The sequence below is a fragment of the Schistocerca gregaria genome, chromosome 8 (assembly GCF_023897955.1).
Source record: "Schistocerca gregaria isolate iqSchGreg1 chromosome 8, iqSchGreg1.2, whole genome shotgun sequence".
Classification (NCBI taxonomy): Eukaryota; Metazoa; Arthropoda; class Insecta; order Orthoptera; family Acrididae; genus Schistocerca; species Schistocerca gregaria.
The window spans coordinates 425,906,405-425,921,486 of record NC_064927.1 but is presented as its reverse complement, the minus strand read 5'-3'; the positions used below and the strand labels follow the sequence as shown (position 1 = coordinate 425,921,486).

Here is a 15,082-nt window from a genome sequence, read left to right as displayed (position 1 = left end):
AACGTTAGAGGGATTCGTTATTAAAACGGGAATTACTTTGCACGTGAGTCAGTTACATCTGCACATTTCAGTTGAAACGGCAAACGGCCTCGAAATCTGATATCAAATTAACAGTAGTGTCAAACATGTAGGAAACTATCCTTGTAATTCTTTCAGGGTTACATAAATTTAGGGAACTTGACTGTACTTGTTAGAATGCGCACCTTCCAAAACGAGGTTTTCTTTTTAAATGATCCGAATGATGTTTCCCATCATGCAGTGTCTTACTGCAGGCACTGTGCAGACAAGTCAACTTAAAATTAAAGGACTGCAATCCATTCCAGATTTTCTAATTCTCGTTGCTGCACATCTTCATCCTTCACAAATTCAACAACAGCGAATTTTAAATCGAAAAATCGCTGCAGGCATGCCAACGTATTTGCAGTAATACATAAATTCTCCATATCTTTCGCTCAGTTCCATTGAAAACTGTGCAAATGACAGTGAAATAAGGTGTGAGACTTCACAAATTTTTTCTATTCGTACCACCAACTTCTTCAAGTGCTGCGTGCCTGCAAATTTAGCGCAAAGTGCTTTTTGAATTACAGAACAGTGAATCCCGTGTGTCGATCGTTTTTGCTCTTTCAGTATCAACTAAATCTTTAAATTCTTTCTGCTTAGTATTGTAATGGCGTTTCATAGCAGTACCTGTAACGTATGCATAATATATAATGAGAATTGTCGCCCCTCTCTGCTGTCATTCCCAATCATTTCTAAAGGCTTGTGACAACAGATCGCAAATAGCCACTGGAGCTGTGAACGTCCTTTATACCACGAACAAACAGCGGATGCTCACATTCGGAAGATTCTGCAGGGAAGTTTGGAATTTAATCCACGACATTGTCGCAAAGTATGATTAGGGGGAACTTTCCGCTTTCAACTCACCTACCCTCCCGGAGAAATTGCGGCGAATATTTTTTACACCACCAAGAAGTGGCTACCTTCGAGTCGAGAGCTACAGCACAGACGAGCGTTAAAGACTTCGGCTCTACGGAAGTGGGTTAATTGCCCCAAAATGTGTCAGGACCCGTTCCCTCCACTTTTGTGTTCATTACGCGGTTTTCGTAACGGTCGTCAAACTAGGCTTGACCCTCTGAACGAGTCTAATTAGCCACAACAGCTACACCACTGCTTTCAGCTGTGTCGTTATATGACCACACTCAGAAACGTTCCATGTCAGATGGCTGACCAAAAATGATACGGCTCGAATAGTGTCTACGTGTCCACAGTGGTCTAATGATTAGCGTCGCTCCCCCTAGATCATGTAGTGTCAGGGGTCGGTTCTCGGCAGGATTTTCTCCACTTATGAACTGGGTGTTCGTCTTCATCTATGCGGAAGTGGCGTCATAAACAATGAAGCGCCAAAGAAATTGGTATAGGCATGCGTATTCAAATACAGAGATATACATATAAATAGAATACGTCGCTGCGGTCGGCACACTTATATAAGACAACAAGTGTCTGGCCCAGTTGTTACATCGGTTACTGCTGCTACTATGCAGGTTATCAAGACTGAAGTGAGTTTGAACGTGGTGTTATGGTCGGTGCACGAGCGATGGGACATCTCCAAGGTAGCGCAAAAGTGGGGATTTTCCCGTGCGACCATTTCATGAGTGTACCGTGAATATCAGGAATCTGGTAAAATATCAAATCTCCGACATCGCTGTGGCCGCCAAAAGATCCTGCAAGAGCGGGGCCAACGACGACTGAAAAGAATCGTTCAACGTGACAGAAGTGCAACCCTTCCAAAACTTGCTGCAGATTTCAATTCTGGACCATCAGCATTTGTCAGCGTGCGACCCATTCAAAGAAACATCATCGGCATAGGCTTTTGGTGCCGACGGCCCACTCATGTACGCTTGATGACTGCACGACACAAAGCTTCACGCCTCGCCTGGGAACGTCAACACCGACACTGGAATGTTGATGACTGGAAACCTGTGGCTTGATCGAACGAGTCTCGTTTCAAATTGTATCGAGTGGATGGACGAGTACTGGTATGGAGACGACCTTATGAACGCATGGACCGTGCATGTCAGTAGGGGACTATTCAAGCTGGTGGAGGCTGTTATGGTGTGCAGTTGGAGTGATATGGGACCCCTGATACGTCTAGGTACGACTCTGATAGGTGACACGTATGTAAGCATCCTGTCTGATCACCTGCATCCATTCATGTCCATTGTGCAGTCCGACAGACTTGGGCAATTCCAGGAGGACACTGCGTCACCCCATAAGTCCAGAACTGCTAGAGTGTGGCTCCAGAACACAGTTCGAAGTTTAAACACTTCCGCGGGACACCAAACATCCCAGACGTGAACATTACACAGCATATCTGCGATGCCTTGCAACGTGCTGTTCAGAAGATATCTCCACACCCTCGTACTCTTTACGAACTTATGGACAGCCCTACAGGATTCATGGTGTCAGATCCCTCCAGCACTACTTCAGACATTAGTCGAGTCCATAGGACGTCGTATTGCTGCACTTTTGCGTGTTCGCGGCGGCCCTAGACCATATTAGGCACGTGCACCAGTTTCTTTAGCTCTTCTTAGTACAAGGACTTGAGCCACGTGGTCCAACAAATGCGGACGGGCTCTTCCGGCCAATAACGCCGTACAGTCATTTCATTTCATAGTGTCCACGTTGACATCAATTAGTTTCAATCCAAACTCTTCCATTTCTGAATACTGAAACGTGCAGCTAAGGATGCATGTTTGCAACACTCATCATGCTACACATATGAGCACATTTTCGGAAATGGTATTGACGATGGCGAGAAAGGGATGACAGCAGTCGTTAACTGTAAACAGTATCTACTGTGCTGATGGATCTGTCATACTCGCCGACAACTTCATTTCCTTTTGGACAGCATTAATCCACTTCATAAAGACTTATCACTAAGGAGATGACAGCAATGCGGTTATCTATTTTAATCGGCATGCACTTCAGAGAGCAACCAAAATCATACATTTAGTATGCATTTCTGAAATAAGATTAGTAAGACCAGGATGAGGCGACAAGAATAAAAATTGACACTGCAATGATAAAATATTTTCAAAACTCAGAATTTCTGTTTCTTATACCTTTTTATCCAGTTTAACACACAATAGGACGAGAGTATCTGGAACTTCTATCACCATTATCTTTTGGCAGAATGATTGTTCTGTACGTGATGACTTTGGTCATCGAATCTCGACTTGTGTTTGCTTTTGAGACAGGACAGAGGACAAAGCTTTCGTAAGGCCACAAAATATGAGAGATGAACTAAACGTAGTAAGAAGCGTGGAGCCGTTTATAGGAGGCTTACTTTACTGGTGCGAGGGTATAATATAAATTCTAGGTAATATCAATTGGCAGGCAGAAAGACGCTGTATACCTCGCGATAACCTGATTAAAAGATTCGTAGAACGAGCTTTCATGGCAGAAACTACGCATGTTCTTCGTCTTTCTACGTATCCCGCTCTTAGATAACGGGAAGGTGAAATCAGGAAAACAACACCTCTCACAGAGACGTGTAATCAATGTTTAATCACAACTCCGTATGTGAATGGAAAGACAATGTGCAGTACAAAAAAGGAGAAGGAAAGAGAGAGAGATAGAGAGATAAAGAGGAACAATCTCGGTCACACACTTTATAGTGATTCCCATGGCATAAACGTAACAATTCTCTTTGTGTCTAGTTGCCGTTTCTCCTTGTTAAACTCTGTCTCTCTTGGAATATGATTTTTGAACACGGCTCTCAGAACCTTATTCGTATTCATGCTTATGAGGATAATGTGTTTTTATAATGGGCGTCCAAAATAGGCTATACGGAGATAATGGTACTTAATAAAATATTGCTTTCACCGATTATTAAGAACCCTTTATCTCAGGCGTGAGTAGACATAACAAGTTCAAATTTATGTCACATATTAAGGTCTATGGTCACCTAGTGGTGTAAAACTTCTAAGCTTCTAAGTCAATGTAATCAAAGGATAAGGTTATTTATGACAAATATTTTGATACTCTTAAACTCACCAAACAAAACCTATAGGGTGCTCCCGTTGACATAGAATCATGAAATTTGGCAAAAAGCAAGGTTTCACAGTACAACGAAAGGAAAAAATGCGATAATTGTTTATTTGTTATTGTATAACACGAAACAAGTACGCAGACCACTGACATGGGATAATAAGGCAATTCAAGACTGGGTCAGGGGACTCAACTAATCTTCGAGACTGCGGCTACTGCCATTGGTTAGTAACCTGCTGTATGGGGACCATAGCTCACATACGTGAGATAATTTTTAGCTTTCCGTATCTTAATTGATAAAATGAGAAACCTTAAAGGATCAATTTCTTCTCTGTCTGTCTGTCATTCCGTCTGTCCGACGGAGAAGATATCTTTTTTCTCAGGAACGGATACGAGTATCAAGTTCAAATTTATTTTACATAGAAAGTCAACGATCTCTTGGCGATATGCAATATTTAAGCTTGCAAGCCAAAGCGGTCATCACATATGGCCATTTATGACACGTAATTCGATACTCGCAGACTCACTGATCAAAACCTATAAGGTACTTCCCGTTTTCCTACACTCATAAAATTTGGCAAGGAGCAAGGCTTCACGGTGCAATGAAAGGAAGAAAATGCGAAAATTGTTAATTTGCAATTACATCTCATAAAAATATTTTTAACCATTTTTTGTCCGTCTGTTTGTCTGTCTGCTCAGACCATTTTTTTCCAGTAAATGGTAGAGGTATTGAGGCGAAATTTACGTCACATACTGAGCTCTACGGTTGCTTTGGGGTGTAAATACGTTGCGCTTCTAAGTCAACGCAATCGAAAGGTACGGCCATCTTTAAAGACAGCATTTTCTCAGCAGCGGGTAGAGGTATAGAGCTGAAACTTATGTCAAACACTAAGAGTACAGTCCCTTGGCAATGTAAATAATTTAAGCTTCTAAACAACGAAAGATACGGCCATGAAAGCCTCATACTGTGATGCTCACAAACTCACTGTTCAAAACCAATAGATGAACTGTCTACATCGACGTTATGCCTCTTGGTTTAGCAGTAAAGGGCATGGACGGAAATCGCACTTGGATCACAGATTTTTCCAGTTTCGTTTTAACCTCGCCTTCACGTCTCAACGATGTGAGGAGTCGCATGAGACAGACGATGTTTAGACATGGTGGTGGTAAGTTTCTGTGGGACGAAAATGCTGAGGTCAACGTTCCCTAGGCTTACTCACTACTTAATCTAATTTAAACTAACTTACGCTAAGGACAACAAACACACCCATGCCCGAGAAAGGACTCGAACCTCGGACGATGGGAGCCGTGCGAACGGTGGCAAGGCGCCTTAGACTGCGCGGCTACCCCCTCGCTGCTCAATGTTTAGATTCCACGATAAACAGTAGATAGCCTTTGCCCTGCTGGATAACTGGGGTAGGTTAGCAACAGTCAGATGACCGACGTGGCGTCCAATAGAATGAACAGCAGCACGCCATTGAGCCACATGATATTTTTATCATTACTATTATCTATATACATAATTAAGTTAGTACTCAACTTTCAGATAGCGGGTACTACTAGTAATTGTTCGGTTTTTTGCTCGTCGGTTTTCAGTTATCACATGAGATGTCAGTAACATTGTAGCGATGACTATCGACTACCACACACAGAATACGTTTTCTTAGTTCTTCTAGGTGTATGACTGCGCCACGACATGAGAACGCTATTGGCATTTCGGGTACAGTCGGTGGTAGTCTTCATCAGGCTGACTACTCCGTTATTTATGCTTGCTGCTTTGTATACAGGATGTCCTACAAACGTTCCGATAAACTTCGAGGAGCTGTAGAGGACGTCCTGAGGAACAAAAAAATGGTTCAAATGGCTCTGAGCACTATGGGACTTAACATCTATGGTCATCAGTCCCCTAGAACTTAGAACTACTTAAACCTAACTAACCTAAGGACATCACACAACACCAAGCCATCACGAGGCAGAGAAAATCCCTGACCCCGCCGGGAATCGAACCCGGGAACCCGGGCGTGGGTCTGAGGAACAAATCGAGGATAGGAACCAATGTCCAGAAACGGCATCCAACGGCGCTACGGAGCGTCGAAGGTATAGGCGCTGGCTCCTGCTGCTAGGCCACCCCTTTGGTGACAAATGTGACTTCATACGCTGGCAGGCCACAGGCGGAACGTCTCGCAATGTTGTCTGACATTCAGTGATTGTGACTGATTGCCACGATCGCCAGTGGAGAAGATGGAGGTAACTGCTACGTAGAAAGGTATTTTCTATGAGTGCAAAGCTCAGTTGCCGCAGTGGATGATGGTTTTGGACACGGGTTTCCATCCAGACCCTATTTTTTCCTGGAACCCTCTATAATCTCAAATGTTTTCGGTATAGAGGAACAAATTAAAATGAATGTGAAAACCTATGTCCGAAACCATCATCCACCGAAGCAGCAGAACATTTGCACTCATAGGAGACAAAGCCGTTCTTTGCCTCAGCTAGCTTCATCTTCTTCACTGGCTATCGTGACAATCAGTCGCGATCACTGAATAACAGAAGACATTGCGAGGCGTTTCGTCTACTGTCCATCAGCGCACGAAGTCCCGCTTGCCGCGCAAGGTGTGGGCTAGTGGCACGCGCCGTTGCCAATGACTTGGTCGCTGTGTAGCGTAGTTGGATGCCGTTTCTGGACACGGGTTACTCTCCTCGATTTGTTCCTCAGCACACCCTCCACAACACCTCGAAGTTTATCGCAATCCTATTTATTACTTCTCCCCTGTCCTTCTGTTGTTATGCAACTGATGGTCCTAGCATACGTTATGATGATTGAATGGAAGGATCAACACGGACGGGTATCAATAGCTACTGCCAGGAATATTTGCTGTAAATTTTTATTGGTTGTGATTGGTGTAGCGATGCAAGCTTCCGTGTCTAATTACCAGCCACATCAGAAATCTGTAATTCATACATTGGCAACACACCAGATGGTGATACTGATAGCCTGCAGAGCGAACTTCACAAATGACACACCACTAGAAGGGCAAACAGAGATAGAGAAATTACTACACTACTGACCATTAACATTACTACACCACGAAGATGACGGGCTACAGACGCAAAATTTAACCGTCAGGAAGAAGATGCTGTGATATGCCAATGATTAGCTTCTCAGACCGGCGTTGTTGCCTGGTGAAACGTGTTGTGATGCCTCGTGTAAGGAGGATAAATGCGTATCATCACGTTTCCGACTTTGATAAAGGTCGGATTGTAGCCTATCGCGATTGTAGTTTATCGTATCGCGACATTGCTGCTCGCGTTGGTCGAGATCCAATCACTGTTAGCAGAATATGGAATCGGTGGGTTCAGGAGGGTAATACGGGACGATGTGCTGGATCCCAACGGCCTCGTATCACTAGCAGTCGAGATGACAGGCATCTTATCCGCATGGCTGTAACGGATCGTGCACCCACGTCTCGATCCCTGAGTCAACAGATGGGGGCGTTTGCAAGACAACAACCATCTGCACGAACAGTCCGGCGACGTTTGCAGCAGCATGGACTATCAGCTCGGAGACCACGACTGCGGTTACCCTTGACGATGCATCACAGACAGGAGCGCCTACGATGGTGTACTTAACGACAATCCTGGGTGCACGAATGGCAAAAGTCATTGTTTCGGATGAATCCAGGTTCTGTTTACAGAATTATGACGGTCGCAGCATTTTTTGGCGACATCAAGGCGAACGCACATTGGAAGCGTGTGTTCGCCATCACCATACTGGCGTATCACCCGGCGTTATGGTATGAGGTGTCATTGGTTACACGTCTCGGTCACCTCTTGTTCACATTGACGGCACGTTGAACAGAGGACGTTACATTTCAGATATGTTACGACCCGTGGCTCTACCCTTCATTCGATCCCTGCGAAACCCTACATTTCAGCTGGAAAATGCACGACCGCATGTTGGAGGTCCTGTACAGGCCTTTCTGGATACAGAAAATGTTCCATTGCTGCCCCGGCCAGCACATTCTCTAGATCTCTTACAAATTGAAAACGTCTGGTCAATGGTGGACGAGCAACTGGCTCGTCACAATACTCCAGTCACTACACTTGATGATCTGTGGTATCGTGTTGAAGCTCCATGGGCAGCTGTACCTGTACACGCCATCCAAGCTCTGTTTGACTCAATGCCCAGGCGTATCAAGGCCGTTATTACTTCCAGAGGTGTTTGTTCTGGGTACTGATTTCTCAGGATCTATGCAACCAACTGCGTGATAATGTAATCACATTACAGTTCTAGTGTGATATATTTGTCCAATGAATACTCGTTTATCATGTCTCCTTGGTGTAGCAATTTTAATGGCCCGTAGTGTACAAGACGACCTGCAGAGGATGGGATTGGCAGTCTGATTCAAAATGGTTCAAATGGCTCTGAGCACTATGGGACTTAACATCTAAGGTCATCAGTCCCCTAGAACTTAGAACTACTTAAACCTAACTAACCTAAGGACAGCACACAACACCCAGCCATCACGAGGCAGAGCCAGGCAGTCAGATCTCAAGGTAAATAAATGTAGTTTATTGCGCAGAAAGAGACACAAAGATCCGTTACTGTATGATTACCAGATTGCTGAACTATTACTGGAAATGGTCACATCCATCAAATATCTAGGAGTATGCGTACTGACTGATTTAAATTGAAACGAACGCATGAAAATAATCGCAGTTAAGGCAGATGCAGACTGATATTCGTTGGAAGGATCTTCAGGAGGTGAGGTACACGCACAATGGAGGTAGCTTCCAAAACCGTCGTTGGACGAATACGATCATCGGTCTGGGATCCGTACCATACAGGAAACAGAGCAGCGAGTCTTGCTACACAGCTGTAGTAGGCGCCTAAGCATGATGGAGGTGCTCATCCAAGTCTCGTAGCAGACGATGCAAGAGAGGCGCTGTGCATCACACTGTCGGTTTACTGTAAAAATTACGAGAGCGTATGTTCATAGAAGAGTCAACCAATATATTGCATCCCCCTACATATACCTCGCGAAAAGACCGTTAAATTAAAATTCGGGAGTTTCAGTGGTGCATGAATCGGGAGTTGACGACGGTACACGAAGTGCCCTCCGCCCCACATCGTAAGGTGGCTTCCTAAGGGTAGACACTGGAATCTTCCCAGCACATAACCGTAGTCCGTCATTACACGGAACCGGCACGAAGCCAGGTGAAGCCAGAATCGGTTACCTTCCGCACTCAGGCACTGGAGAAATACGTCAGAAATGTCGTTTTCAGTGTGTAGTTATCGCTCATACGAAACTGAAATGCCTATTACAGTGTGTGTGAAAGATCAGGTAAGAATGGCATATATGTTGGGCAGACTGTTAAAAAAAGCGTTAACAAATTTCTATGAAAAATAAAGTGACTGGGTTCATCTGAAGCACAATATAAGGTATAACGAAAAGCCCACAAAGAAAAAAGAAGAAGATATGGAATTCCACAGAAAAAAAAATTCCCTCCAATCAGTCATCACAAAATACTGAACAACAGATAGAAAGCATTAAAAAGCACTCACTTTTAGGGCGAAATGACGGAAACCGTGCATGATGGTTAGAATACTTGGCGTGGTAACAAACAGGGCTTCGGAATTGCAGACTGAATCGGGAATCAGTAGATGTTCTTATCTAGCTGAACATGAACGGTTAAGAAAGGAAGATAAGATATGAAGCTTTCTTCACAGAAAAATATGCACAGAAGTTCGCCAGCATTTGTCAGAACAGAGATACAAATACGAGATGGACAACTTTAGCACGTAAGGAAACCACGTAGGTTTTAGGCGCCTGTCACCCAAGTGTAACACAGTGACTAGGGATATAAATAAATAAAGCTGCTGTATAATGAATTTAGTACTGGTTCTGTTACGAAGATGCGAGGACATAGTGAAAACTGTGATAGGAAACGGAGGATGAAGATGGAAAGTGCATTACTAATTAAAAGTTCACATGACTCTTTATCTAAAATGGTAGGCTTTTTTTCCTCATGGGAGTCAATAATGATCTTCGTATTGTGCAAAAATGGACCTATTACTTCCTATATACTGACCACGTATTATTAAAATGGGAAGAGAAAATATCACAATTAAAATGAGAAGAGAAAATATCAAAAGTTGTGTAGCGAGGATTGTTCAGATAATAGCTGACAGACACGGAGTTTTTATAAACTGCACACTGCTGACACCATAACTGGTAACATACCGGGATGGCGGCAACAGGCAGCGGAGATCACGCAAGTGTCGCACAGTAGGCATAGAAAAAGGTGAAAAACGAATTGAGAGGAAGCACTGTTGAAATCGCCAGTCCTGTAAACCAATAACAGAATCCATATTGTGAACAAAAAGGAGTTAACTCTAGCTAAGGTGAACGTATTTTCTCCGCTTTACCACTTTACCAGCCAATTCGAATGTGATTTCTAGGCACTTTTTAACGCGTATAGCGGTAAATTACGGGTTGTTCCCATATGAACACACACGGGAAAAGAATTTGCACAGTTTACGACACAGACGACTTCCCTCACTTATGGTAAACTGATTGTTGTGATGACTGGAAGCCACCTTACACCTCGAGAGAATCTGCTTCAAAATATCGATAACTGATTTTCAGATCATAAACTGGGAATAACCTTCAACCTTCTACGTACGAATGCTATAGAAATAAGCCCGGATGAAACCAGGCAAGTAACAGCTAGCAAGGAGGACTACCAGCAGTCGTTATTCCCACCCTTTACCTCTGAAAAGAACGGGAAGAAAAACTCAACATATGCTACAGTAGATTTATGGGATTCGAATGGTTCGAATGGCTCTGAGCACTATGGGGCTCAACATCTAAGGTCATCAGTCCCCTAGAACTTAGAACTACTTAAACCTAACCAACCTAAGGACATCACACACATCCATGCCCGAGGCAGGATTCGAACCTGCGACCGGAGCGGTAGCACAGTTCCAGACTGTAGCGCCTAGAACCGCTCGGCCACTCTGGCCGGCTAGTTAGTGTATACTGCCAACACTAACGTAAGGTGGTGAAACATGAACGTTAAAAGACGGTTGAGAAATCGAAGGTTGTTCAATGAGCATTGGAAAAACGCGTGTTCAACGTAACAAAAAGGGACAGCCAGACAAATGTTAAGGATGTGATGGTGCCTGAAATGGAGATAGGCTGGACATGTAGCAACACAAATTGAGCTGAGAAAGGCCAAGGATGTTCTTTGAAGGATTCCTCACGAAAGAAAAAGACGTAGATGACGACCTAATGGAAGACGGATCGGCGTCATTAGGAAACAAACAGGACTCACTCGGATGTCATAGACGAAGACAATAATCTATCGCTGAACGGAAAAAAGACGACTAGACCTGATGCATTCTACACCGAACATGATAACTTTCTACTCTTCTCGCAGTAGTCAACCGTACGTAACTGAAGGAACAAATCGTTACAATTGATTGGCAAAATGCAATGGAGATGGCCGTTTCCAAGAAACAGCGTCAAGAAGACGCACTCAACTATAGCGTTATATCGATGATGCCAGTCTGTTGTAGATACTGGCACATGTTCTTGTTCTCGTAATTTTGCAGTTTTGAGAGCAGAAAACCATCACTGTAAAAAAAAAAAAAATGGATTCCACAGACAACAATCATATGTAACTCAGCTTTCGGTGTTCGCCCACAAGGCTGTGATGCATGGGATGATGTTGTGTTTCTTGATCAACAAAGGATTTAGACACAGTTCCGCACTGTCCTCTGTTGAGCAAAATGTGAGCGTACGGAATATCAGACTAGCTTTGCGATTAGATGGAAGAGCTACTAACAAACAGAAGACAGCATGTCGTTCTTAATGGAGAGGAGTCGTCAGGCGGAAAAGTAACTTAGGGAATACCCCAAAGGAATGTTATGCGGCAGTCAGTATTCACAATATATCCAGGGTGTTCCAAAACATCTAGAGGTTATAGATCAGATTATGGGTAACAACTTTTGTTACAGACAAAATGTTCACTTACGCTTCCCAGGGCAAAGGTCCCGAATTCGAGTCTCGGTCGGGCACACAGTTTTAATCTGCCAGGAAGTTTCATATCAGCGCACACTCCGCTGCAGAGTGAAAATCTCATTCTTTATCGATATAGTCCGTCAGTCCTATCTGGTAAGGATCCCACACCGCGCAGCAGTATTTGCTCGAGCCCACCGATTTACCGTGGAACAGATGAGTGGATGACAGGCAACGCACAATGCATACGCAAGTCACAGAGTGCCTGCGCCAAGCTGCTTCTCTGGGGCATAACCAGTACAATAGCGTAGCCGGGAAACGATAGAAAACATTATTCCTCCAGCAAACGTTATTCCTCATGGTGTGATCTGTCACTTTTAGACGTTTGATGAAAAGGCATTACAACATACTGTATAGTGGATCAACGATTCATACTTGGACTGGCAATTGACCCCCATCGTTACAAAATAAACATTATGCACATAAACAGACGGAAAGGCATGGCATCATTACATAGTTGCTGAACAATCTCAGGAAATAGTGACATATCTGGGTGGACGTAAGGGCGCGATTTAAAGCAGAACGATCGCATCAGGACACAGTGGATGCCATACTATGTTTCGTTGGGAGAATTGTCAGTAAGTGTTGTCTATCGATGAAGGTGCTTGCTTACATGACTCTTGTTCGATCAATACATTTGTACTGCTCCTCAGTACCAGATAGCATTGATAAACGAATTGAAAAGATACAAAAAAAAATAATAGCGTGTTTCGTAACAGAACGAAAGTGTCACGGGGATGCTATTCGAACTGCAGATGTAGACGTTACAAGATAGGCGTTGGGGCTCGTCAAGTGATTTAGAATTAAAATTCCGAAAGCGTAAGTTCCCAGGTCAACAAATGTATGGCTTCCTCCGATGTACACTACTTGCCATTACCACGAAGACGACGTAGTACCGACAGGAAGAAGATTCTGTGGTATGCAAATGATTAATTTTTCAGAGCATTCTCACACGGTTGGCTACGGTGGCGACACCTTCAACCAGCTGACATGAGGAAAGTTTCCAACCGATTTTCATACACAAACAGCAGTTGACCGGCGTTGCCTAGTGAAACGGTCTTGTGATGCCTTTTGTAAGGAGGAGAAATGCGACTATTAGGAGAATATGGAATCGGTTGGTTCAGGAGGGTAATACGGAACGCCGTGCTGCATCCCAACAGCCTCGTATCACTAGCAGTCGAGGTGACAGGCAGCTTATCCGCATGAATGTAACGGATCGTGCAGCCACGTCTCGATCCCTGAGTCAACAGATTGGAACCATCTACACGAACATGTCGACGACGTCTGCAGCAGCATGGATTATCAGCTCGGAGACCATGGCTGCTGTTACTCTTGACGCTGCATCACAGACAGGAGCGCTTGCGATGGTGTACTCAACGACGAATCTGGGTGCACGTATGGCAAAACGTCATTTTCGGATGAATCCAGGTTCTGTTTACAGCATCACGATGTTCGTATACGTGTTTGGCGACATCCCGGTGAACGCACAATGGAAGTGTGTATTCGTCATCGCCATACTGGCGTATTACCCGGCGTGACGATTTGGGGTGCCATTGTTTATACATCTCGGTCGCCTCTTGTTCGCATTGACAACTCTTTGAACAGTGGACGTTACATTTCAGATGTGTTACGACCCGTGACTCTACCCTTCAGTCGATCCCTGCGATACCCTACATGTCAGCAGGATAATGCACGACCGCATGTTGCAGGGCCTGCAGGGGCCTTTCTGGGTACAGAAAATGTTCGCCTGCTGCCCTGGCCAGCACATTCTCCAGATCTCTCACCAACTGAAAACGTCTGGTCAATGGTGACCGAGCAACTGGCTCTTCACAATACGCCAGTCACTACTTTCGATGAATTGTGGTATCGCGTTGTGCTGCATGGGCAGCTGTATCTGTACACGCCACCCAAGCTCTGTTTGACTCAACGCACAGGAGTATCAAGGCCGTTATTACGGCCAGAGGTGGTTGTTCTAGGTACTGATTTCTCAGGACCTATGAACCCAAATTGCTTGAAAATGCAATCACATGTCAGTTTTAGTATAATATGTTTGTCCAACGAATACCCGTTTATCAACTGTATTTCTTCTTGGTGTAGCAATTTTAATGACCAGTGGTGTATAAGTCGCGAAAATACTGCGGTGGTAAAATTAGAAGGATTGAAGCTGGCACCTAGGCCTTCCAGCAGTGGCTCTTCAAGTGTACCACTCGCGACTGGAATGGGAAAAGAGCAAAGCTACAGTCGTGCACAAAGTATCCTCCGGCAAACGCTACTTTTTTTTTCTTTTTTTCGGGAAATTTGTGATAAGGTCTTACGGGACCAAACTGCTGAGATCGTCGGTCCCTAAGCTTACACACTACTTAATCTGACTTAAATTAACTTACGCTAAGGACGACACTCACACCCAAGACCAAGGGAGGACTCGAACCTCTGACAGGGGGTACTGCGCGGACCGTGACAAGGCGCCTTAGACCGCACGGCTACGCCGCGCGTCTCAAACGCTACTGCAGGATACCTCACATTGTAGAGATCTAACATCAGATGTAAATGTATGGAGGTGTTGTATGAGGCACATGTCCAATAGTAGAAGATAAGACCGTCTGATGACGATGACGATAACGGCGACGACGACGACGACGACGACGACGATGATGATGATGATAATTAAAAAGTACCTTCTGCCTCACTGTAGACAGCGGTTCCCAGAATGTAGTTACAGTTACACCACCTAACAAAAATTATTCGAAAATTCATTACTGGGCATTAATATGCAGAGTGTCCAACCTTCACCTTTATGACGATTCGAACACTGCTCGGAACACTTTCAATCAAGTGTCTGAACGTCGGTGAAGCAATGGCAACTCGTTCTTTCTCGAGAACTGAAACCACGTTGAGTGGTGATTTTGGACGGCGTGATCTAGGGCCAAGTTGCCGTTCTTGGTCATCTCTGA

General features: G+C 44.3%; 1 protein-coding gene across 1 annotated transcript in view; it reads right to left on the bottom strand.

The window, feature by feature from the left end:
• LOC126285225 (pro-neuregulin-2, membrane-bound isoform-like) overlaps positions 1 to 15,082 on the bottom strand; it is a 772,532-nt gene that overhangs the window by 560,585 nt on the left and 196,865 nt on the right. The window lies entirely within an intron of this gene.